The sequence below is a fragment of the Felis catus genome, chromosome C1 (genome assembly GCF_018350175.1).
Source record: "Felis catus isolate Fca126 chromosome C1, F.catus_Fca126_mat1.0, whole genome shotgun sequence".
NCBI classification, from domain to species: Eukaryota; Metazoa; Chordata; class Mammalia; order Carnivora; family Felidae; genus Felis; species Felis catus.
In genome coordinates, this window is record NC_058375.1 from 12,202,573 (window position 1) to 12,225,182 (window position 22,610).

A 22,610-nucleotide genomic window follows, 5' to 3' on the forward strand; every position below is an offset into this window, starting at 1 on the left:
ACCTGAGGCCAGGAGATGGCCGCCCACAGCAAAGCCGAGTGCATCCTGAGCCCCGCGGAGGGGTGAACCACTCACCGGTCCCACTTGTTACCTTCCCAGTGCCCACTACGTGTGCCGGAGAAGAAAACAGGAGTCCCACATGTGTCCTGCAGGAATGTGCCCTCCTGGGCCTGGTGGTGACCTTCCTGCCCTCACGAGTCCTTGAGGGCTCCAAGGAGGGGCCCTGGGGCCCCCACGTGGGGCTGGGCTGCATGGTGCCACCCTCACTCTGGCCAGGGAGGGGTTGAAGCTTCACCTCTGCCCCCATGAGCCAGATTCCGTGTGCACAGATGTGCTGACCTCACATTCCGGCCCAGACCCGCACATAGGCGTTCAAACGCACGCATAAGTTTATCCTGCTTCAATCCCATGGGCCCTGTAAGTGTCAGCTTCCCAGAAGGCTCCCTGGGCTCCAGCCCCCTGTCGGAGGGCATGGCTGCGAGGGGCTGGGAAGTCTGCCCCCGTCCCTGGCAGTGAGCTCCTGGCCTTCAGGGCCCTCTCCTTCGTCTCTGTGCCCGGCGCCTGGCATGGGGAGTAGAAGGCTTAGTAACCATTTCCTGAAAGGGGAGGGTGGAGACCTTGTCCCCACAGACCAACAGAATTAAGCACGGAGCCCCTCTCTAAGCTCTTTATAGGTATGAGCCCACTGAGTGCTCTCCACGAGCTTACCGAAAAGGCAACTGAGGCACAAGGATTCAGCGATGACACTGGTGAATCCATCTGAGCCCTGTGGGCCTGACAGCAGTGAAACGTTAAGAAACCCGCCACCCTTGTGCTCCAGAAAATGGCTTACTACAGAGAACTCCCCTTACCCACATGACTCAGCTGAGACTCACGGATGTCCCCTGGCTTCCCTAGGGTAAGGCCAGAACACATCTTCCAAACTCTCATTTCTTTTTTTTTAAATTTAGATTTTAGTTAGTTAACATACAGCGCAACATTGGTTCTAGGAGAATTCAGTGATTCGTCACTTACGTACGACACCCGGTGCCCACCACAACAGGTGCCCTCCTTAGTACCCATCGCCCATCTAGCCCCTCCCCCCCAACCTCCCTCCATCAACCCTCAGTTTGTTCTCTACCCTTAAGAGTCTCTTGTGGTTTGTTTCCCTCTCTCCTCTTCCCCCCTCCATATGTTCATCTGTTTTGTTTCTTTGATTCCACACATGAGTGAAATCATATGGCTATTTGCCTTTCTCTGACTTATTTCACTTAGCAGAATACACTCTGTCTCCATCCACATCGTGGCACATGGCAAGATTTCATTCTTTTTGATCGCCAGGTAGTATTCCGTGGTGTATACGCCACATCTTAATTTATCCATGTGTCAGTTGATGGACATTTGGGCTCTTCCCGTAATTTGGCTATTGTTGAAAGCGCCCCTATTAAACATTGGGGTGCATGTGTTGCTTCACATCTGTGTTTTTGTATCCTCTGGGTAACTGCCTAATAGTGCAATTTCTGGGCCATAGGGTAGTTCTGTTTTTAGTTTTTTGATGAACTTCCATACCGTTCTCCAAAGCGGCTGCACCAGTTCACGTTCCCACCAACAGGGAAAAAGTGTTCTCCTTTCTCCGCAGCCTCACCAACACCTGTTGTTTCCTGGGTTGTTAATTTTAGCCATTCTGGCAGGTGGGAGGTGGTATCTCATCGTGGTTTTGATTTGTATTTCCCTGATGGTGAGCGATGGTGAGCATCTTTTCATGTGCTGGTTGGCCCTCTGGATGCCTTCTTCGGAAAAGTGTCTGTTCATGTTTTCTGCCCATTTCTTAACTGGGTTATTTGGTTTTTGGGTGTTGAGCCAAACTCCCATTCTTTACGGGACAAATGATGAGCGGACTGCTTGTCTGCGCTGATAGATCAGAACAAGGTGCTTATTAACCAGTTTACTTTCCTTCTCCCTACACTCCGGCCCACGGTCAGCACGGGCGAGCTACAGCCCCCGCCCCTGGAAACAGTCTAGCCTTGGGGCGCAACTGGTCTACCTTCCCATCACCCACCTTTCCTCCCACTTCCCCATACCTGGTTCATCTCGCCTTCGTTACTTCTCTTTATGAAAGAAACGCCTTCTTTGCCTGCCTCTTGACATGCTTACACAATGTAGGGTCAGAGCTCTCCCTACTGCCAGAGCCTCCCCACCCCCACTGAAATCGTCCCTTCCTCCCCAGAAATGATCTGTATGAACAGAGCCGCTTCCCGCTAAGTCTGCGTTTGTTGGTTTTATCGGCAGTAACTTGCCCAAGGTCGTATGGCTAGCAAGGGGGCAGCGGCAGGGTTCAGACTCGGGCCTTCTGCGGAAGCCGGGCTCCAGACGCTCCACTAATAGGCCTGTTGTGGCCTCTGCGCTCTCCATACCTCTGCGACTACCCGTCGATCCACACGTGAAACACGCCCCTCCACCACCCTTCCCAGGCACAGAGGCTCGCGCATGCACTCGTCCTCACACAGGTGTAACCCCGCCTCGCCACCTGCACACGCCCGCCCTCCCTCTCCGCGTCTCCCCCTCGCCCAGCAGTCACGTTCTTTGTGCGAGGAAAGGAAGGTGAGTCTGTGTAAAAGCTTGTAACAGGCTTTGGCTGTGACCCTAACTCACCCTACATCCCTGCGCTGCCTGCTGGGATCGCTTGATCCCAGCCCCTACTCCCCTGCTGTCCCAGGGCACCCGCCAAGCTGATGGCACATTAGTCTCCACCCCCCACCCCCCACCCTCCCGCAGGGAGGGAGCGGGCAGGGGGTGGAGGATCCAGTAGACGGTTAAGGGAACTGGGGTAACTGGGGCCCCAGCACTCGGGAGCTGGCCTGCAGCTGTGGAAAGAAGCCCTGACCTGCACACATTCAGGCCTTGCTCCCTGTCTCACCGGCCAGAGAGGGCCCTGTGCTCCAGAGGGGAAGAGCCCAGGGCGCTGTGTTTGCCTCTGGGTGTGAATCTTCCGTCTGCTGCCTGCCAGCTGGATGACCTTGGACAAGTTACTTAACCTCTCTGAGCTTCAATATGTTCATCTGTTACACAAGCAAGGACAAGGAGGACAGTTAATGGGCCAGCGCTTACTGTGTGCCAGTCACCCGGCCGAGGAAAATTAGACGGGTTAATTTATTTGATCCTCTCGGTAACCTTCCAGATTAGACGTTAGGTCAAACCATCTGAAACTGGCAATTTTACAGATCAGAAAGAGTCAAATGTTGACAAACTTACTTAGGATAGTCTAACATTATCATCCCTGTGTTGCAGATGAGGAAACTGAGGCTCAGAGAGAGGACAGGACCCGCCCAAGATCACATCACCGCGGAGTAGCTGGGATTTAAATGCAGGTCCGTCTGGTTCTTCTATTCAATGTCAATGCTGGGCGCCTTGGTGAGGGCCAAACCAGCCCAGGTCAAGTACTTAGCACCACACTGGGCACACAGTAAGTGCTCAATAAATGCACTCTTTCTTTCCTTGTTCCTGGGGTGACTTCTCAGCTAAAATCTTCACCCCTCATCAGGCTAGGCGATTGGCCCCCCCCCCCATGCCTACTCCAGCCCCTCCCTCTGACCTGTCATTCACTCCAGTGCTGGGTGAAATCATGTGCTGGCCTCACCCGTGCTTGACCCTCATCAATCATCCCCTAAATGCTTTCTGGCAAGGGCAATCCATCTCCTTTCAGGGAGTCTTCCTGCATGGGCACCTCCCTGCCAGGTGCACACTCCCCTTCTTCCTGGGCTCAGGTTCAACACCGCGTTTAACTGGTTCTGCATTTGCCTCGGGAGGCTGTGGGCTGCGAGGCTGCAGGGCTCAGCGGGGGCTCTGGAGCCAGAGTGTCCCAGCTAGTGTTATGCTAACGTTTCTGCTTTCTCCAATTTTGTTCCCACTGCAACCCTGCCGGGAGGGAGCGGGTACTTTTATTCTTTCCATTTTCCAGTTGTTGAGACTGACGCTCTCAGAATGACAGTGACTTTCAGGCTTGAGGTAAACTTGAGGTTGGAGCGGCTGTGACCTGTGCGCAGGGGAACGAAGGGGCGTATCCTGGTGGAGGGGACATTTGGGGGGGCCCTTGACAAGTGGCTGGCCTGTCAACAGGCAGGGATAGGGAGGTGAGGAGAGAGGGGAGGATGAGCTGGGCAGAGGACACCGTGCGAGCCAGGCTTGAAGACACGAACCTCTCTGGGTGTCTTTGGAGAGGGCGTGGAGGGGTGGGTGGTAAGCAGGGTGGGTTTCGGGGGCTCACAGCATGACCAGACGGTGAGACCCTGGGACTGAGATCAGGCAGAGGGAGGAAGGCTGCTGGGGTCAGGAAGGGAGTCATGTCCCAGGGAAGAAGTGGGTCCTGACCATTTAGAACCATCTAGGACCATCTGGAAGGTCCCTTCCACCTAGAACACTGTGCTATTCTTCCACTGTCCCAAAACTCTGTGGCTGTCATGCACCTCGGTTAAATGAGCCCACCATTTTAACATTTTCGGGTTTGTTATTTTGAACAAGTAGTGTCCTACGAGTCCCTGATCCTGACGTTTTAATGGTCTAAGGTCACGCGTTTCTTCCATCCAAGCTTCTACTAAAGCAAGAGCTTAGTAACTCAGAGATTCTATAATTCGCACCTGCTGGGGATCCCTTTGCATCTTAGATCCCGTGATTTGCAGATTCTATGATTAACCCCAGGAAGACGCTGAGCATGTGGGCGGGGGAGGCAGGCACAAGTCTGTTATATATGCACCGACCCCCTAAGGGCTGGGTACAGAAGCGGAATCAGGAAATGTTTACAGAATGACTGAATGTTTGGGCGAGAAAGGACAAGAGCTGGGGGTGGTTCTGGGCCAGGTGCAGGGGTTAGGGATGGTGTGCGTTGGCACAATTAGGGGGAAAGGGCGGGGAAGTCCACACAAAGTTACAGAGGAAGGTTGAGCATTTGAGCTTGTATTTGAGATGGGAACCATACCGACATCGGCGTGCAGTGAAGTCAGATTTGCAGTCCAGCCCCATGGCTGCTGTGAAACCAGGATAAGCCCAAAATGGGGGTGGGCCAACCTTTTCCATAGACCGCCAGCTAGTAAATATTTTAGGCTTTTCAGACCAAGCTATGTATTGTTTTCTTTTAGCACGGGTATAGTGTCGTCGTGTACTAAGTATAACGCTTTGCCATCGAATTCGATAACAAAATGATACACACTCCCCTGTGCCTTAAAAGTGTGATATTTGACCATCAGAACATACTGTAGTAAATGCATATGACGGAACATTATTCAGCCTTTTAAAAGGGAAGGAAATTCCGACATCTGCTACAGCATGGATGGACCTGGAGGACATTAGTCTAGGTGACATAAGCCAGTCACAGAAGGACAAATACCGTATGATTCCAGTTGTACAAGGTCCCTCGAGTAGTCCGATCCATAGAGTCAGAAGTAGAGTGGTGACGGCCAGGGGCCGGGGGGGGGAGGAGGCAACGGGGTGCGGGGGTTAGCGTTTAATGGGTGCAGAGTTTCAGTTTTGCAGGATGGAAAGTTCTGGAGATGGGGGGAGGTGCCGGTTGCACAACAGTGTGAATAGTGCCACTGAACCCTACACTTTGAAAATGGTTAATACCCTACGACCCAGCAGATCGCACTCTTGGGCATTTGTCCAAGGGATGCAGGTGGGCTGTTTCGAAGGGACACATGCACCCCCATGTTTCTAGAAGTGCTATCAATAATAGCCAAAGTATGGAAAGAGCCCAAATGTCCATCGATGGAGGAATGGATAAAGAAGATGTGGTATAGATACACAATGGAGTATTACTCGGCCATCAAAAAGAATGAAATCTTGCCATTTGCAATTACGTGGATGGAACTGGAGGGCATGATGCTAAGTGAAATTAGTCAGAGAAAGCCAAATATCATATGATTCACTCATATGAGGACTTTACGACACAGAACAGATGAACATAAGGGAAGGGAAGCAAAATTATATAAAAACAGGGAGGGGGACAAAACAGAAGAGACTCATAAATATGGAGAACAAACAGGGTTACTGGAGGGGGTATGGGGGAAGTGGGCTAAATGGGGAAGGGGCACTAAGGAAGCTACTCCTGAAATCATTGTTGCACCGTGGGCTAACTAACTTGGATGTAAATGATAAAAAATAAATAAATTATAGAAAGGAAAAAAAAAAGAAAAAAATGGTTAAGATGGTAAATTTCACATTGGGTGGATTCTACCACAATTAAAAAAAAAAAAATTGCGACATTTGAAGTCTCCGTGCCTCCCCGTTTTGACACAAGTATCGAGGATCGGTGAAAAAAACAGGATGCACCGTGGCGATACGCACGCTTCACCTTAACAGCTGTGTGGCTGTGATTTGTTGTGCCCTGAGTGGCCCCGAGCGGTGAAGAGAGTGGTGGGTCTGTAACAACTCAGGTCTGCAGTCTTCGGGGGGGAAAGCATCCTGGACAGCGTGTAGCGAATAGGCGCGGTTTTGTCCCGTTGAAACTTTCCTTACGGACATGGCAATAGAATTTCATTTAATTTGTGTGTGTTGTCATGAAACATTCTCCTTTTGATTCCCACCCCCCTCCCCAGTCAATATGAAAAAATGTTAAAACGGGGGCGCCTGGGTGGCTCAGTCGGTTAAGCATCTGACTCTGGATTTCTGCTCAGGTCATTATCTGGTGGTTCGCGGGATCGAGCCCCACGGGGGGCTCTGCCACTGACGGCCTGCTTGGGATTCTCTCTCTCCTTCTCTCCCTGCCCCTGCCCCACCCCCACCCCCACCCCAAGTAAATAAACAAACATTAAAAAAATGTTAAAACCAATCGGCCATGGGTCGGATTTGATTTGCGAGTTGTCGTTGGTCAGCCTCTGCTCTAAGACATCAGATTTCTTGATAATTTGGTCAATGGGTTCCTTGGAGAATTGATCATATAGTGGATTGACTTTTGGTCTGTTTGAGGGAGTTCTGTTCTGCCTCCATGGGGAGGGAGGAATTCAGGCTGCTTGGGTGCCGCTTTGCCTGACAGCTCTCTCTCGGGGACGAGAGACTCCTGGTGCTCTAAACACCAGGCTGGGACACTGTGGTCCAGGTCAGCTCCCTGGGGGAGAAACTCAGGGGATCAGGGGCAGGATAGGGTTTCAAGACCATGTCCCAGGGGCGCCCGGGTGGCTCAATCAGTTAAGCGTCTGACTTCAACTCAGGTCATGATCTCAGTTTGTGGGTTTGAACCCCATTTCGGGCTCTGTGCTGACAGCTCAGAGCCTGGAGCCTGCTTGGGATTCTGTGTCTCCCTCTCTCTCTACGCCTCCCCCACTTGTGCTCTGTTTCTCTCTCTCAAAAGTAAGTAAACATTAAAAAAAAAAACAAAACTATGCCCCAAAGAGGAGCCATTACACTCTTGGATGTTGGGGGCAGAGGCTCATCGGTGCCCTCCACGAGTGAGGTAGCTTTGGGTCTCTTGGTTCCAATCCCAGTTACCTCCTCTGTGAAATGGGTTGAGAGGGAATATCCACTGTGGGTGGTTCTGTCTTCATTGTTCAAGCACAGAGCCTCTTCTGTGGAGGCCAAGATGTGCGCTCGGCGACCGGGAGGTACCAGGTGGGTCTGAATGTGGCTAAGGGCTAGGGTGGGACAGAGCGGGGAGGCCCGGAGCGTGCCCTCCAATCCCAGGGTCAGGGACACCATCCCCCAAATTGTGGCATGTTTCCTAACCTGGCCGTTTCTGCCACGTCCGTGACTTATGACACGGTTACTACTTGAATTATTGTTTACTTGAATTGTTATTTGCTTACCTTTTGGTCTTTCACTCACTTTTTCAACATAAAGTTATTTAAGAAGGGCGATTGTGTCACTGCCGTTAGTGGAAAACCAGTAGGACCTGCCCTCAGCAGATTCCTATAAAATACGTATAAGGAAAGTGAAATCATTTTTATTAAGGTCAGGCCGGAGACATGAGCTTGGCATGGGTTCAGAGAGCCTGAGACCTGATCTCTTCTTGCCTGAGAGGGAGATTGGCCAGTGTTAAAGAGAAGACTAGCACCGACTCTGATACTCTGTCCTTGAGCTGACCAGAAGACACGAAGAGAATTCTGGAAGGAGTAACTTCGGTGCTACTTGATGCTGTGTTCATTTCCCTGCGCCCCCCGGAAAAGCACCTGGGGGACCACTTGTGGCACTTTTGACACATTGGGAGACAGTGGCGTGACCCCCTGGCCTGCCTTTAATGCGTTAATTACTCCAGGACGAGGTTACTCTGAGAACGTTATCGGAACTGGATACCTAAGGGTGAATGATTTTGTTGGTTCCTTTCCCGTTAGTTGCTGGTTGGACGAAGGGAGGAGGAGACGGGTGGTAGAAAGAGCAGGTTGGGGTGTGGGGGGGAATCACCAGGGAGGAGGGCTGGAGAAAGAGCCCAAAGGAAACGGGGAGGGGGGTAGCACAGGCATCAGTAGAGGCCCACTGAGTTTGAAGAATATGCGGAAGCCTGCTTCGTCCCAGGGGCTGATAGCCCTTCATCCTCAACTGCTTGCTGCAGACACGAGCCTGAGACTTGGCCTTGAGAGGGAGCAGTCAGAACGTTGCCTTACTGGCAGAACCAGGAGGAAGGCGCAGAGGCGCTTAGGACCCCTGGGAACCTGTCTCCCAAGAGGGACATGGGTGGATACAGATCTCCCTGGGAATGCGAGGGGGGAGAAGCTTCTTCCACAAGGGGACTTCATCTTGCTCTGGAAATAGGAGAATCTCAAGCCTGCTTTCCAGGGTGACTTTCACTCCCCATCCCTTTCAGGATGTGCTAATCATCCTTAACCAAAACACACTTGCTCCTTCCTTGGATGATACTTACGGAGTACCTACTATCTGTTGGGCACTGTCCTGATCCTGGAGGTGCACCTACTATGTGCTGGGGACTGTGCTGGCCATAGCGTGGACCCTGTGAAGGGTCTGAGGTCTTACCCTCCCTTTAAGCTGATATGCCACCTGTGACGGTTTCATGGACGCTGGCTGAAGACCTGAGACCCCCACGTTGTGCTGGACCCTTGGGATTCAGAGATGCACAGGGGCGGGTTCTGGCCTCAAGGAGCTCCAAACGGGGACACTGATACAAGGTTTCAACCCAGTACCTGCTATAGCAGGAAGAGCCAAGGAAGCAGCAACAGGTGGGAGTTTGGGAGGACTTTCCAGAGGAGGTGGTGTTTGAACTGGGTCCTGAAGGGCAAGGAGGAGTTTGCCAGGCAGAAGAAAGAGGAGGGGGCGGGGGTGTGTGTGTGCACTCTGGAGATGTGAGCGGTCCGGAACGTTCCAAGGAATGGGTCTGGTGCCCTGGCCCTGGGTCCAGAATCTTGCTCATTTAGCCATTTGCTTATTCAGCTATAGCACCTGTGGAGAGTGGGGCAGGAGAGCGCTTAGGAGAGAGGGTTGGAAGCCCCTGACCTTGAGGATGCCTGAGTTCTGCCGGTTCTGCCTGGCATATCATGAACTGTTCCCAGGGAGGGGCCGGAGGAGGGAGACCTGGCTAGGGAACGGTTCCCAGAGGGGGTGAGTCATTTTATTTTAAGAAACGTCAAAAAAAATTATTGCAAAGATAATGCATGTCTGTTGTAAAAAAAAAATCCAACAATACTGAACTATATAAAGTAAAAAAGTAAAAGTTCCCCCTCCCCCATAATCCGTCTCCCCAGAGGTGACCACTTTTAGCCATTCGCTGTGAATCTTTCTAGAGCATCCCTGATATCTGTAGCCATATTGTATGATTTTTTTTTCCCAACACAAATGGGATCAAATTAACATCATATATCTTATTCTGCAACTTGCTTTTTGTACATGACCATTATGCATTTGTTCATCAAATATTTGTTGGGGACCCTACTGGATTCCCAGCTGTGTTAGGCTCTGGGATGAAAGCAAAAAACAGGTCAGGCAAGGTCATTGCTCAGACAGAGCTCACTTTATACAAAGAGACAAATGATAAACAAGCAAACAAATGTATAAATAATTACAGGGAACTAGAAGTGCTGTAAAGGAAATAAGCAATGATGCTGTCATAGAGAAAACAGAAGAGACCTATTTACCTAGGGTGGTCAGGGCAGGCTCCTTGGAGGAGGTGATGTTTGAAGTGAGACTCAAAGGAGGAGAAGAAACCAGCTGCAAAGCCAGGAAACCAGCTTCAGGCAGAGGGAAGAGAAACACAAAAGTTTACGCCAAAGTGCATCACCTCAGTCTAATCACGAGGAAGTGTCAGATACAACTAAGGGGCATTCTATGAAAAAACGTCAAGAAGGTCAATGTCATGAAACACAAAGCAAGTCTGAGGAGCTGTTTCTGATGAAAGGAAACTAAAGAGACCTGGTGATTGGATGAAACACCTGATCTTGGATTTTCTTTTGCTGAAACGGACATTATTCTGACGGTTGGTGAAATTCCAGTAAGGTCCGTGGATTAGAGAATAGCATTGCATCGATGTTAATTTCCTGATTTTGATAATTGTACTGTGGTTATGTGAGGGAATTGCTTACTTTAGGAAACACTTAAACAAATACGTGGTTATGGTAAAAGGACGTCATGCCTGTAGCCTACTACTAAGTGGTTTGGGGAAAAAATATATATATAAAACACAAATAAATATATATAGAGAGGGAGAGCACTGATGTAGTAAGATGTTAATATTTGGAGAATCTAGTTGATCTAGATGGAGGGTATTTGGGAATTCTTTGTATTATTTTTATAATTTTTCTGTAAGTCAGAAATTATGTCAGGAAGAAAAGTTTATAACAAAGTATAGTGTTGATCATTCTATTCCATTTTATCTATATGTTGGTAGATACTGAGAAGTTCCTTTCCAACACAAGACCATACCCTTTATCCTTCTCACCAATGTGAATGAAAGGGCTTACCACCCCGCCCCCTCCATATCTCCAGTAACACTGATCATTAATAATCTTTTGAACCTCTGACATTGTGATAGATTAAAAATATACCTTGAGGCGCCTGGATGACTAAGTCTGTTAAGCGTCTGACTCTTGGTTTTGGCTCAGGTCATGATCTCACGGTTCGTGAGTTTGAGCCCCGCATCGGGCTCTCTGCACTGGCAGGGTGGAGCCTGCTTGGGATTCTCTCTCTCTCTCCTCTCTCTCTGCCCCTCCAACTCTCTCTCTCTCTCTCAAATAAATAAATACCCTATTAAACAATTAAAACAATATCTATCTTGTTTTATGGGGCACCTCTTACAGTTGGGGCTGGGCACCTTTGTGTTCGCGTGTTGGCCATCTGTATTCTTCTTCTGTGTGAGTAGGGAAGTGAAGGGTGGCCGGGACCAGACCCCGGGCCCCTTTGGAGGAGGAACAGAGAGCTCGAAGGAAGGCCAGAGAGCATGGCATGGAGGAAGCCAGGGGAAGAAGGTGCTTCAGGAAGGAGGGAGGCCAGCTGAGAGGGCCGGTGATATGAGGACAGAGGAGCGACCCCTGGAGTTGGTGGCACGGAGGCCACGGTGGCAGTGGCGTATTCAGATGGGAGCCTAACCACAGTGGGGGGGGGGGGGGAGCAGGGGAGGTGATGCTTTGGAGAGACAGGCCATCCCCACTCTTTCAGGAGTATTGCTAGGAAGGGCAGCGGAGAAATGGGGCAGGACCTGGAGGGCAACTTATGAGGAGGGCGACACTCCTTGTATTTGTTTATGGGGACATTTGGAAAAGGGGAAGAAACTGGTGGCCCAGGAGAGGGCAGAGAAAGCAGGAGTAACGTCCATCACGAGAAGAGAGGGGACGTTACAGTCTCCTTCGGTGACCTCCTCCAGTCCCCTGGTGTAAATCCTAGCCGGACACCAGTGACTCCCAATAGCAGCTCCTCTCCAGCCTATTTGCCTCCCTGGACCCCAGTCGTGGCCATACGCCTGCCTGCTTGTCTGTTCACGGATGGCCAGTGGACCCTCAAGCCCAACTTGGCCAAAAAAAGATCTCATGACTTCGAATTGGTTTCTTTAACCAACCTGGGCCATAGTTTCCTCATCTGTGAAATGGAGATGATAACAGAACCAACCTCATGGGGGTGCCTGTGGGGATTATTGTGGGACAGTCCCTGTGTAGCCGTGTTAACGAAGAGTGATTTCCCCGCCCCCCCCCCCCCAGGGGCCATTTGGCAGTGTTTGGAGACAGTTTGGGTTGTCTTTCTGTGTGTGTGTGTGTGTGTGTGTGTGTGTGTGTGTGTGTGTGTGTGTCGAGGCCAGGGATGTTGCTAAACATTCTGTAGTATACAAGATGACCCCAGGACCAAGAATGATCAATCGTGCCAAAGTTGGGAATCCCTGACGTGAAACACACCAGGCACAGAGGCAAAGCTCAGAAAGTGTGAGCTATTGCCATTATTTAAAGCTTCTAGGGGCGCCTGGGTGGCGCAGTTGGTTGAGCGTCCGACTTCAGCCAGGTCACGATCTCGTGGTCCGTGAGTTCGAGCCCCGCGTCGGGCTCTGGGCTGATGGCTCAGAGCCTGGAGCCTGTTTCCGATTCTGTGTCTCCCTCTCTCTCTGCCCCTCGCCCGTTCATGCTCTGTCTCTCTCTGTCCCAAAAATAAATAAAAAACGTTGAAAAAAAAAAATAAAGCTTCTAAAGCATCTGGCTGGCTCAGTCGGTGGGGCGTGCAACTCTTGATCTTGGGGTTGTGCGTTCGAGCCCCACGTTGGGTGTAGAGATTACTGAAATAACATCTTAAAACAAAACAAACAAACCCAAGACTTCTGTCTCCCCCTTTCTGCCATTTCTTCCTTCAAAGAAAAAGTAGCACCATCTACCCAGTATTTAAGGCAAAATATTTGCAGTATCCTTCCCTCCTCTTTCTCACATCCCCGGGTCCTATTAGCAAATCCTGTCAGTTACTCCCCAAACATCCTGAGTCCTTGCGCCTTCCCTGCCCCCCATGCCTCCACGGCGTCATCGGTCCTCCTGTGCAGTGTGAGTGCCTCCTAACTGGACCCCCTGCTCCCGCCCTGGCCCCACTTTTGCCAACTCTCCACACAGCACCCAAAGTGATCTTTTATTTATTTTTTAAGTGTATTTATTTATTTTTGAGAGAGAAAGAGAGAGAGAAACTGAGAGTCGGGGAGGGGCAGGGAGAGAGAGGATCCCAAGCAGGCTCCGTGCTGTCAGCGCAGAGCCCGACTCGCGGCTCGAACTCACAAACCGCGAGGTCATGACCTGAGCCGAAGTCGGACGCTCAACCGACGGAGCCACCCAGGCGCCCCCCCCCCCCCACTAGCATCCTTTTGGCTTCTTGAACACTCGAGCTCATTCCCACTTGGAGACCTTGCCCTACCTCATCAGCCCCTCCCCTGGAGGGCTTGTCCCCCTGACCCTTCCGTGCTGTCAATACTGACTCCATATTTGGTCCTCCATCTTGTTCACGATCACTCGACGACCTCTCTTGGGGCTGTGTGTTCTGGGGCCCTTGGAGATTAATGTACATACCCTAGGAATGCCTGCTGAGGCTGGGATGGGGGAGGCTTGCTTTGGCCTCCCGTGCGTCTGTTAGAGATAACCTAGTCTCTCCCCTTCCTGGCACAGAGATGGGGCCACAGGATCTAATGAAGGGCTGTCAGGTGCGTGGGAACCCTCTGCTCTCACCGCCTGCCCTTCTGTGTGTCCCCTCGCTCTACAAAATCTGTGGACCAAGGTCTGGACTTTGTGGAGAAGGCTGTGCGGCTGCCACGGATCGTCCTCTGCCCGATGCCCGCCCCCTGTCCGTCAGTTCCGCTGAGTAAAACTCTGTGCAAACTGTATGGAGTCGCCTGCTTGGCTTTCTGGCCTCAAAGTGCCTTCTCAGCTTGGGGGACGCTCTATTGTTCCTCCCACCTTCGAGGAGCGGCATTCTTGTTATTCAGACACCAGCACCTTCCTGAGAGATCTTTCCCACCTATAGCAGCCCTGCTCCCTCCCTCATATCATCGTGTTTTGCTTGGCTGTGTAGTATTTCTCGCTGCCTGCTGTACAAGGTCTACGTGTTTGTTCATTATTGCTTGTTGCCCCCCCACCGGATCGTTCCAAGAGTGGGGGGGGCTTGTCTTGTTCACCCTGTACCCCCAGTGTCTACAACAGTGCCTGACCTACAGTGCTTTGCTCAATCATTGTTGAGTTGATTTTAAATCATGTGGCTTGCCTCTTCCTGATTTTTACTATTTTTCTCCTGCGTTATTATCTTATTTGTTCGTAAGAGCTCTTGGCTTGTTAAGGATGTTATCACTCCGTCTTTCGCGATCTTAAAACAGAGAGGGAGGCAGACCCTCGGAGACTCTTAGATACAGAGAACAAACTGAGGGTTGATGGGGGAGGCGGAGGAGAGGGGACCATGGGTGAGGGGCATTGAGGGGGGCACTTGTTGGGATGCGCCCGGGGTGTTGTGGGTAAACGGTAAATCACGGGAATCTACCCCCAATACCGAGAGCACATTCTATACGCTGTATGTTAGCCAACTTGACGATAAATTATATTAAAAAAAAAAAAAGAAAGTGCTCGTTCAACGTGAAAAAAAAAGAAAGAAAAAAAAGTTTTTGCTGAAAGTGCTGTAAACTTTTGACTATGGTAGCGTGAGCTCTAACCACTGGGATTCACTGCTCCAGCCTCAGAATAAGAATATACAGAGTGAAACAACCCCCACAGAACCCACTAATGGACACTTAGGTTTGCCAACTCATGTGCAGAATCAGAGGGAGGGACCGTGTCCCCTCCTTGGAATGCTGAAGAGCTTGGGCTCCCAGATCCTTGCCCTGACTTAGCGAATGGCACGAGCAGGTGACTTTTTGGCATGTCTCTTTGCCTGAGCTGACTCACTCGCAAATTGGGGATAATGATGTTTGTCCCTGGCTCGTCAGCTTGGGGTGTTTTAAACTTTTTGGGTAGTAGGCTTTGGTGGGACCGACAGGTCCACAAATGTTCACTGAGTTCCCTCTCTGCACCTTGGCCCTGACAAAATAGTTCTGCCTTCGAGGGGCTCACAGTCGGGAAAGGGAGAGAGACGAGTACAGAAATCACGACAGTGGCTAGGGGAAATGTGTGTGTGTGTGTGTGTGCACGCGTGTGTGCAAGGAGCCACACACATCATACCCACGAAGCGGGTGGCTGCCTAGAGGGGGGGCAAGAAAGGCTTCCCAAAGGAGAGGACATCGGAAAGGGTTGGAGGGAATAAAGAGAATAGGCGTTTATTGGACAGACAAGGGGCAGGGCAGTCAGAGAGAGGGAGGTGCGGGCGCAGAGGCAGCAGGTCTTTGGGGGCTGGTCAAGTCTCATTTCTCTGCATGACAAGGAAAGAGGCAGAGGGAGGCTCGGCCCTGTGGCTCTCTGGCCTGGCCTGGTCGTCTCACCTCTCATAGGGGAGTACTCTTTCCAGGAGCAGAGAAACCGCAGGGATGGGGACTCCGGGGGAATTGGAAGGCCTTGAGCTGAATGGCAGAGCTGGGGAGAGTCCGAGCTACCTTAGTCCGGGGAGGGCAAAGGGTTTCATCTTCCCCGGGACCGCTATCCTTGGTGCTTGGTGGCTGCTGGGAGTTGTGTATTTGAGGCTGAGATGTATTTCAGCTGGAAAGTGTGCTGCGATCAGTTGGCAGGGTCTGTTCCAGGTGCTAGAAGGCTGGGAAGGGGCCTGTACACCATATTTCTTGCCATCTCTGACCTAGTCACGTGCTGCTGGTTTACAGAGAGTGGAAGAATCTTATCTGTTGTTCCGTTGTCCCAGGACAGTATTTGTCACACAGTGTTGGGGACAGTCTGTGGAACTGGCTTGTGTGAGATCAGTCACCCAGTGCTTGAGCCTCAAGTTTGTGTTCTGTTAAAACTGGACAAGTGGCCGCTTGGTGCACAGAAGGTTGCATGTTTCCAGGGAGTTTTTCGATCAAAGAACAGCCCCCAGAGGGGGGACTGGATTAATGCTTTTTCCTGGCAGCTGTGGGCTGACCTGGGCAGAAAGGCTAGAACAGACTCAGGCGTCAGGCTGCAGGAGACCTGACTCTGGACTTTTCAAAAAGATCAATGGGAAAACTTAAATATTAACAGTAGAGCCACAGAACCTCAGGCCTGAAAGCCCTCAACAGACTTTTCATTTCATTTCAGTTGGAAAAAGAGCACAGACCTGGTTTCAAACATCAGCTCTATCTCTTTCCAGCGGCCTTGGGAAAGTGACCTAACTTCTCTGATTCCATGCAGTTTCCTCATCTTAAAAGAAGAATAACATAATCTCCAGCTCAAAGGTTTAAATGAGATATGCAAATAGGGGCTTCCATTTTACAAAGTGGAAGGGAAAAAGCAAGCAAGCAAGCCCAGCAAATTCAGGTTCCAAGGACACTAGTGTCCAAATTCCTAGCAAATACTCGTATAAAATGGGCACATTTCACTGGTCTATTCCACTCCTTCCAGAATATGCCATCCTTCCACCTCTCCCACTAAGTCTTCAGGCCACGGCCTTGTCTTTTTCTCCATCCAGTTCAATGTGGAGTTCTGGAATGACCCCGAAGGCCCCAGGTTCACGCAGCACCTATTGTGTACAAGGGCCTGGCCTAAGGCTAAGGGCCGGAGTTCGGTGTAGACAGCAATAGGCAATGACAGTCGGTGACCAAGGTTTCCACGAGGAAGTCCAGTTCTGCTGGCCTTGGCCAAGTTCCTTCTTTCTGGGCCTCAGTTTCCCCATCTGTGACTCGGGGATGTCGGCCTGGGCCAGAAGAACTGCAGGGGCGGGGGCTGTTCTGGCCTGCGGTGTAATGCACGGGGTAGGGGGTGGGGGGTGGTTGCTGATGGGGGCCTAGGGGTGGGAAGGGGCGAACCGTGTGGCGTGTGCGGGGCGGGAGAGGCGCGCCCGGCCGGGCCCTGACCCGTGACCGCCTAGCCTGGCCCGGGAGCGAGCCGGCAGCGAGGGTTTAGCGAGGCATTAGCCCGGGATTAGGGCGGACGGCCAGCACTTTAGTGACTAAGTGGCAACTTCGCGGCCCGAGCTCCCGCCCCCGGGGCGCGCCCAGCGAAGGGCCACGCCCTCTTCCAATCACAGGCTTGGTCTCACTCTGTCGAGGGGGCGCTGAAGAAACGCCAGAGCCCATTGGCTGGTGGAGGGGGGGGGTTGGCCAAGTCTGTGAGCGAGACCCACCCGCCCCACCCCCAGCCCTCCCCGGGATCTGCAGGCATCTCTGCCTTGGGGTCCCGCCGCACAGACCACCCCCCCAGTCCCGCCCAGCCTGGCTCCTCGCGGAAATCTGCGAGCCACTTTTCGGTGGTCCCAGGCTTCCTTCCGTTTCGTGGCAGCCCGGTGTGCTGGCGCGATCGTAAGCTCTGGGTTCAAATCCCACCTTTGCGGTTGGCAGGCTCCGTGACTTGACCAGTTACCCCCCCCCCCCCCCAGGTCCAGTTTCCTTACGGGATCGTGGTTACACTCGTCCGCGAGCACTTATTAAGAGCCCATGTAGAGCGTGGAAGCTGCGTGTGGTCCGTGGACCAGCAAGCCCCTCGTCTCCGGGCGCGCCTGATGGAAATGCGGAGGCTGGACCCCCAGTCGGACGTGCTGGGCCAGCCGCCTGCTTTGTACCAGGATCCGCAGGAGATTCCAGCGCGCTCTGAAGTCTCTGCGGGGCCGAGCGAGCGCAGAGAGCAGACCCTGTCTGCCTCCTACCACCTGCTAAGTTTGGGCAGGACACTCAGGGGGGCAGTTTCCTCCTCTGTGAATGTGGAGAATAACTGTGCTTTTAGAGAGCTGTTGTGAGGGTCAAGCAACTGAGAAATGAAAAAGACTAACAGCCCCCCCCCCCCGCCCCCCAAACAAAACAGAACAACGGAACAGAGGAAGGACTCCCTCCAGTCCGTTAAGGCCAGTGGAACCTAAGAGGCTCCCACATCTGGCCTTTGCTGCCTGCTCCCCTTCCCCAGAAAGCAGCTCCCGGCCCTAGTGCCTGCCCCTCTGGGTTGTGACTCCCCTCCCTCCTTCCAGAGACCCCTGTCTCCTCTCCCTGTCCCCCAGCAGGGAAAGGGCCCGTGTCTTCCGATTTGCACCGCCCTTAGGGCCTCACACACAGGACTTTATTCAGAAGCGCTCCTCCAGGGACTCCTGGATGGCTCAGTCGGTTAAGCCACACGACTTCCGCTCAGATCATGATCTCGTGGTCTGTGAGTTCGAACCCCGCTTGGGGCTCTGTGCGACAGCTTAGAGCTTGGAGCCTGCTTTGGGTGCTGTGTCTCCCTCTCTCTCTCTACCCCTCTCCCACTCGTGCTCTGTCTCTCTCTCTGTCAAACATAAATAAACATTAAAAAAAAAAAAAGAAGTGTTCCTCTAGTCCAGGCGGACCCCACCCTTGTTGCTGGGGGGCAGGGAGGAGGAAGGGGAGCTTAAAGGGAATTTATTTTTTTATATGTACATATAAAATCTTTAATTTATTTACATCTATAAAGGGAATTTAATGATAGCCTTTATTAAGTACTTACTATGTTTCTAATCCTCGCTGCATACTTCACATGGTTATTCATTTAGTGCTCAATAAACAGCTCTGAGTGAGATAGGCACTCTTATTATGCCCATTTTTCTGGTGAGGAAATGAAGGCTCAGAGAGATGAAGTCACTGGTTCAAGTTCACCCAGCTGGCAGGCGGCTGACCTGGGATTTGGCTTTACCTTTCTGCCCTGCTGTGTGATACTGTCTCCTCTTATTAAGTCTCTGGGGACAAAGAGCAGTGAATGCCTCGTGGGGAGAAGGGAGGCTAACCTGGGTCTGGACTCAAGTGGGGTCAGAGGTTCTCCTTTGCTTGCTTCTGGGAGAGAGTATTAATCAGAGCACAGGGTGGAAGGAGGGAGGGAAGGAAGGAGAGGGAGGGGAGGTGGGGTAGGGGGAAAAAAAAAGCATGCATGTGAACGGGAGCCGGCTATTTCTAGAACTCTTCTTCCCCATTTCCCAGATGGGGTGAGTGAGGTCTAGGCTAACTGCCTTTCTGGGGGTCCCACAGTCAGAAGCTGAGCCTCTTCCCTCCTCCAACACCCTGGCTGCATCCGGCATCTGGGCCAGGACCTGCCCCTGTTTCTTCCGGCCCCTCCCAAGACTCTCCCTTAATCCTTTCTGCTTTGGCCTGACCAGGTGAGCTGGCTCAAAATCAAAGGCCCGAAAGAGAGCTTGGGGAGGTGTTCGGGCAACGTGCCTCAGTCAGGTTCGGGGTGAGCCCTTGCCCTGCCCGCTCGGGAGGAGTGAGACCCCACGTAAGTCTGGATTCGAACCCTGGACTTTGTGACTTTAGGGCTGGGCTCTCAACTTGTAGTTCTCCCAGGAGTCCAGGGAGGGTGGTGCCATCACCTATTTCCCAAATGGGGAAACTGAGGCCCAGTGTCCGTATTGGTTTCCTACGGCTGCTGTAACAAATTGCCACAACGTTGGTGGCCGAGCCATACACATTTATTATTTGATAGTTCTGGAAGTCAGAATTCCGATGTGAGCCTCACTGGGCTAAAATCAAAGCATCGACAGGGCTGCATTCCCTTCAGGAAGCTCTGGGGGGAGAATCATTTCCTTGCTTTTTCCAGTTTCTAGAGGCTGCTCACGTTCATCGGCTCACAGCCCCCTTCCTCCGGCTCCAGAGTCAGAGCTCCAGCTCCATGACCCTTCTTCTGCAGTCATGCCTCCTTCTGACCCCAGCGAGGAAAGGCCCTCCTCTAAAGATTCCTGTCCTTAGATTAGCCCACCCAGATAATCCAGGATTAACCCTTTATCTCAAAATCCTTAACTTTGATCACATCTGTACAGCCCCTCCTGCCACTGTTTGTGGGTTCCAGGGTTAGGATGCGGACCTGTTCGGGAGGGACATTATTTTGCCTAGAACAGAGAGGCTAAGTGATCTGTCCAAAGCCACACAGCCTAGGAGGGGCAGAGCTAGGACTTGAACCCAACCCCCCAGGCGCCAAATCCCAGCGACCTCTCCTACCGTGGTCCTCTGCCCTCTGGTTCTAACTTCTGTTGACTGGGTGAAGGTTTACTCAAAGCTTTCAGGAGCCTTCTAAGTGCATAAATCACTTTAGAAACAAAGAAGTCTCAACAGACAGGTGCTCAGTAGATACCCTTAGTTGGAGGACAGAAATGCCAAAAGCAGGATGTGGGCATTGGAACCCCCAGTGTCACTGCTGCCCGTGAAGAGTCAGTCTTTCTACCAAGGCTGGTGGGAGACGGGACCTTGTTGGTGAGAGATGTGGTGGGAGGACTGGCCCGGCCCCGACCAATGTCCTCCACGGCAGGTGCTTCAGCGCCGCCTCCGTGCCAACCAAGCTGCCTCTGGGACTTCGCCCTAGATTTGCCTCGTGGAGTGTAACCATGAGGTTTTATTCAGCAAAAACTGTGGCAGTGTGGATGGAGCTGGAGGATGAGTAGCCACGTCCCCCGTCCTGCTCTCCTACCATCTACCTCAATAACAAGTGGGGTCATCCTGGAGATATTATGGAAGCTATTTAGATTTGTTAGGATACTTTTCAGCAGCTACAGTGGGTTTGTAGAAAACCCAACCCAATCAATAAAGGGAATTTATTGGCTCATGACACTAAAAAAAGCCAGAAGTAGCCTAACCTTCAGGTACAGCTTGATCCAGCAGCTCATATCTGCTCCGTTCTGTAGCTCTGTTCTCAGTCACATTCTCCCTGTGTGTTCCTAAGAGGGCTGAAGAAACTTCTGGGACTCTATATTTCTAGATTCAAATTCAGTAGTGAAGGGAAAGTTCTGTGGGACTTCAAGAAGGTTCTGGAATGGGTGTGTTGGCTCTAGTCGGCCTGCCTTGGGTCATCTGACCGTCTCCCAGTCAATAGCTACGGTTCCAAGGATGAGACATTGACTTAAGCCAATTGGTGCCTGCCTCTGGCGCTGGAGGTGAGGTCAGTTTCTCTTAGAGTACCAGGTTGGCAAACTTGGGGTTCCGTTAGGTAGGGAGAATGGATGCTGGGGAGTCCATGGTGTGGCCTTTCCAGTCATCATCGTGTCCTCTTTGTGAGGACACACACCTCTGCTCTTTCGGAGTAATGGGCACATTTATAACTATGGATACCATGGCTCTTATGTTTGTGTGCATATGTGGGGGGGTTGGGAGGGTGGCGTTCAAATGAAAAAGAAATGGGGGAGAAGAGAAAATGAAGGTCACAGAGGATAGAGCCAGGGAGAACTGGCACTTGGAAGCTAATATCACAAGCTCGTACTTTGTCCCGGCCTCTGTAAGCCTTAGTTTCCTTATCTATAAAATAGGGAAATGAATCCCAGCATCATGAAATTAAGGGAGAGGCGGTTTGTAAAAGTGTGTAAGTAGAGAGGGGTGGCCATCCAAGCATTCACCAATCCTTTATTAAGCACCTCTGTGTGCCAAGTGCCTTGCTGGGGATCTACTGATGGGCAAGCTAGATGGGGTCCCTAACCCAAAGGGCCCAGAGTTTTCGAGGTGTAAGAAGCTGTTGTTAGCATTTTTTAGGGGTGCCGATGTCAGGTGGGTAGGGACTTTCCCAAGGCCACACGGTGGGGGAGCTGGGACCTGGAGCCTCTGGCACTCTCCGGTGTGACCCTGGGCCTCTCCCGCCCCACAGTAGCTACTTCTGGTTAATGGGCCAGACTTCCTTCTGTGAATTTAGGAGCCACATTTGATGTTGTCCTTCCTGGCTCCGGGAGCCGACGGGCCCTCCTCAAATTGCCATCGGTAATTGGGGCGGAGAATTAATCACCGCTTTGACGGTCCACTTTCCCCTCGGGCAAAGCTGCCTAGAGAGGAAGGCAGGGCGCCAGCGCAGGGTAATGATTTTAGTGTTCTGGGACGAAGCCACTGGGAGGAGGTCAGACCAGCTCTGCTCTGTGTATAGGTGTGTGGAGGCACATTTGTGTGTGTGTTTTGTGTGTGTGTGTGTGTGTGTGTGTGTGTGTGTGTGTGTGTCGGGGGTGGGGAGGGGTCTCTGAGTGTCAGAAGTATCACTGGACAGGGTTGGGGCCTCCCCAGAAGACACCTAGCTCCACTTGTCCCTAGATGGATCCCCAGGGCCAAGTCACTTTCCCCCAGGTGGCCTCAGTTTCCTTAACTGTAAAACAGGAGCGATTCTCGCCTTGGTCCTTGTCTTTTTTAGGCGATGTTTGTGAACGACAAGACCATGAGGATAGGGGCGGCTGGGTGGCTCGGTCGGTTGAGCCTCCGATTTCAGCCCAGGTCATGATCTCACGGTCCATGGGTTCGAGCCCAGTGTCGGGCTCTGTGCTGACAGCTCAGAGCCTGGAGCCTGCTTCTGATTCTGTGTCTCCTTCTCTCTGCCCCTCTCCCATTTGCATTCTCTCTCTCTGTCTCTCTCTCTCAAAAACAAACATTAAAACATTTTTTTTTCAAGAAAAACCATGAGGATCAAATTCGACAGGGGAAAGGGAAGGACGGCCCACAGAGACAGGACGGCCTCATGGATGCAGACTGCTTCTGTTCAAGTCCCATCGCCCCCGTTTCCTAACTGCATGCCCTTGACTTCACCTCTCTTGGCCTGTTTCCTCATCTGCAGAATGGGGATATTATTAGAAACCACCAAAGTTCATCAAATCTAAGACCATCAATTGCCCAACACCAATATTTTATGTCCCGTAAAGAAAGAAAGAAGGCGGCCGCCAGGACACGGTGCTTCCTTACTCTGAGGTTATATCTT

The 22,610-nt window shown here is 51.8% G+C and overlaps 1 long non-coding RNA gene across 1 annotated transcript in view; it reads left to right on the top strand.

The window, feature by feature from the left end:
• The first annotated feature begins 2,363 nt into the window (after positions 1–2,363).
• The window catches only part of LOC123379487, a 43,057-nt gene continuing 22,810 nt past the window's right edge, over positions 2,364–22,610 (top strand). The window contains exons 1-2 of the long non-coding RNA XR_006583948.1: positions 2,364–2,580; positions 3,268–3,347. This is a non-coding gene — a long non-coding RNA (uncharacterized LOC123379487). The remainder of the gene's footprint in view (positions 2,581–3,267; positions 3,348–22,610) is intronic.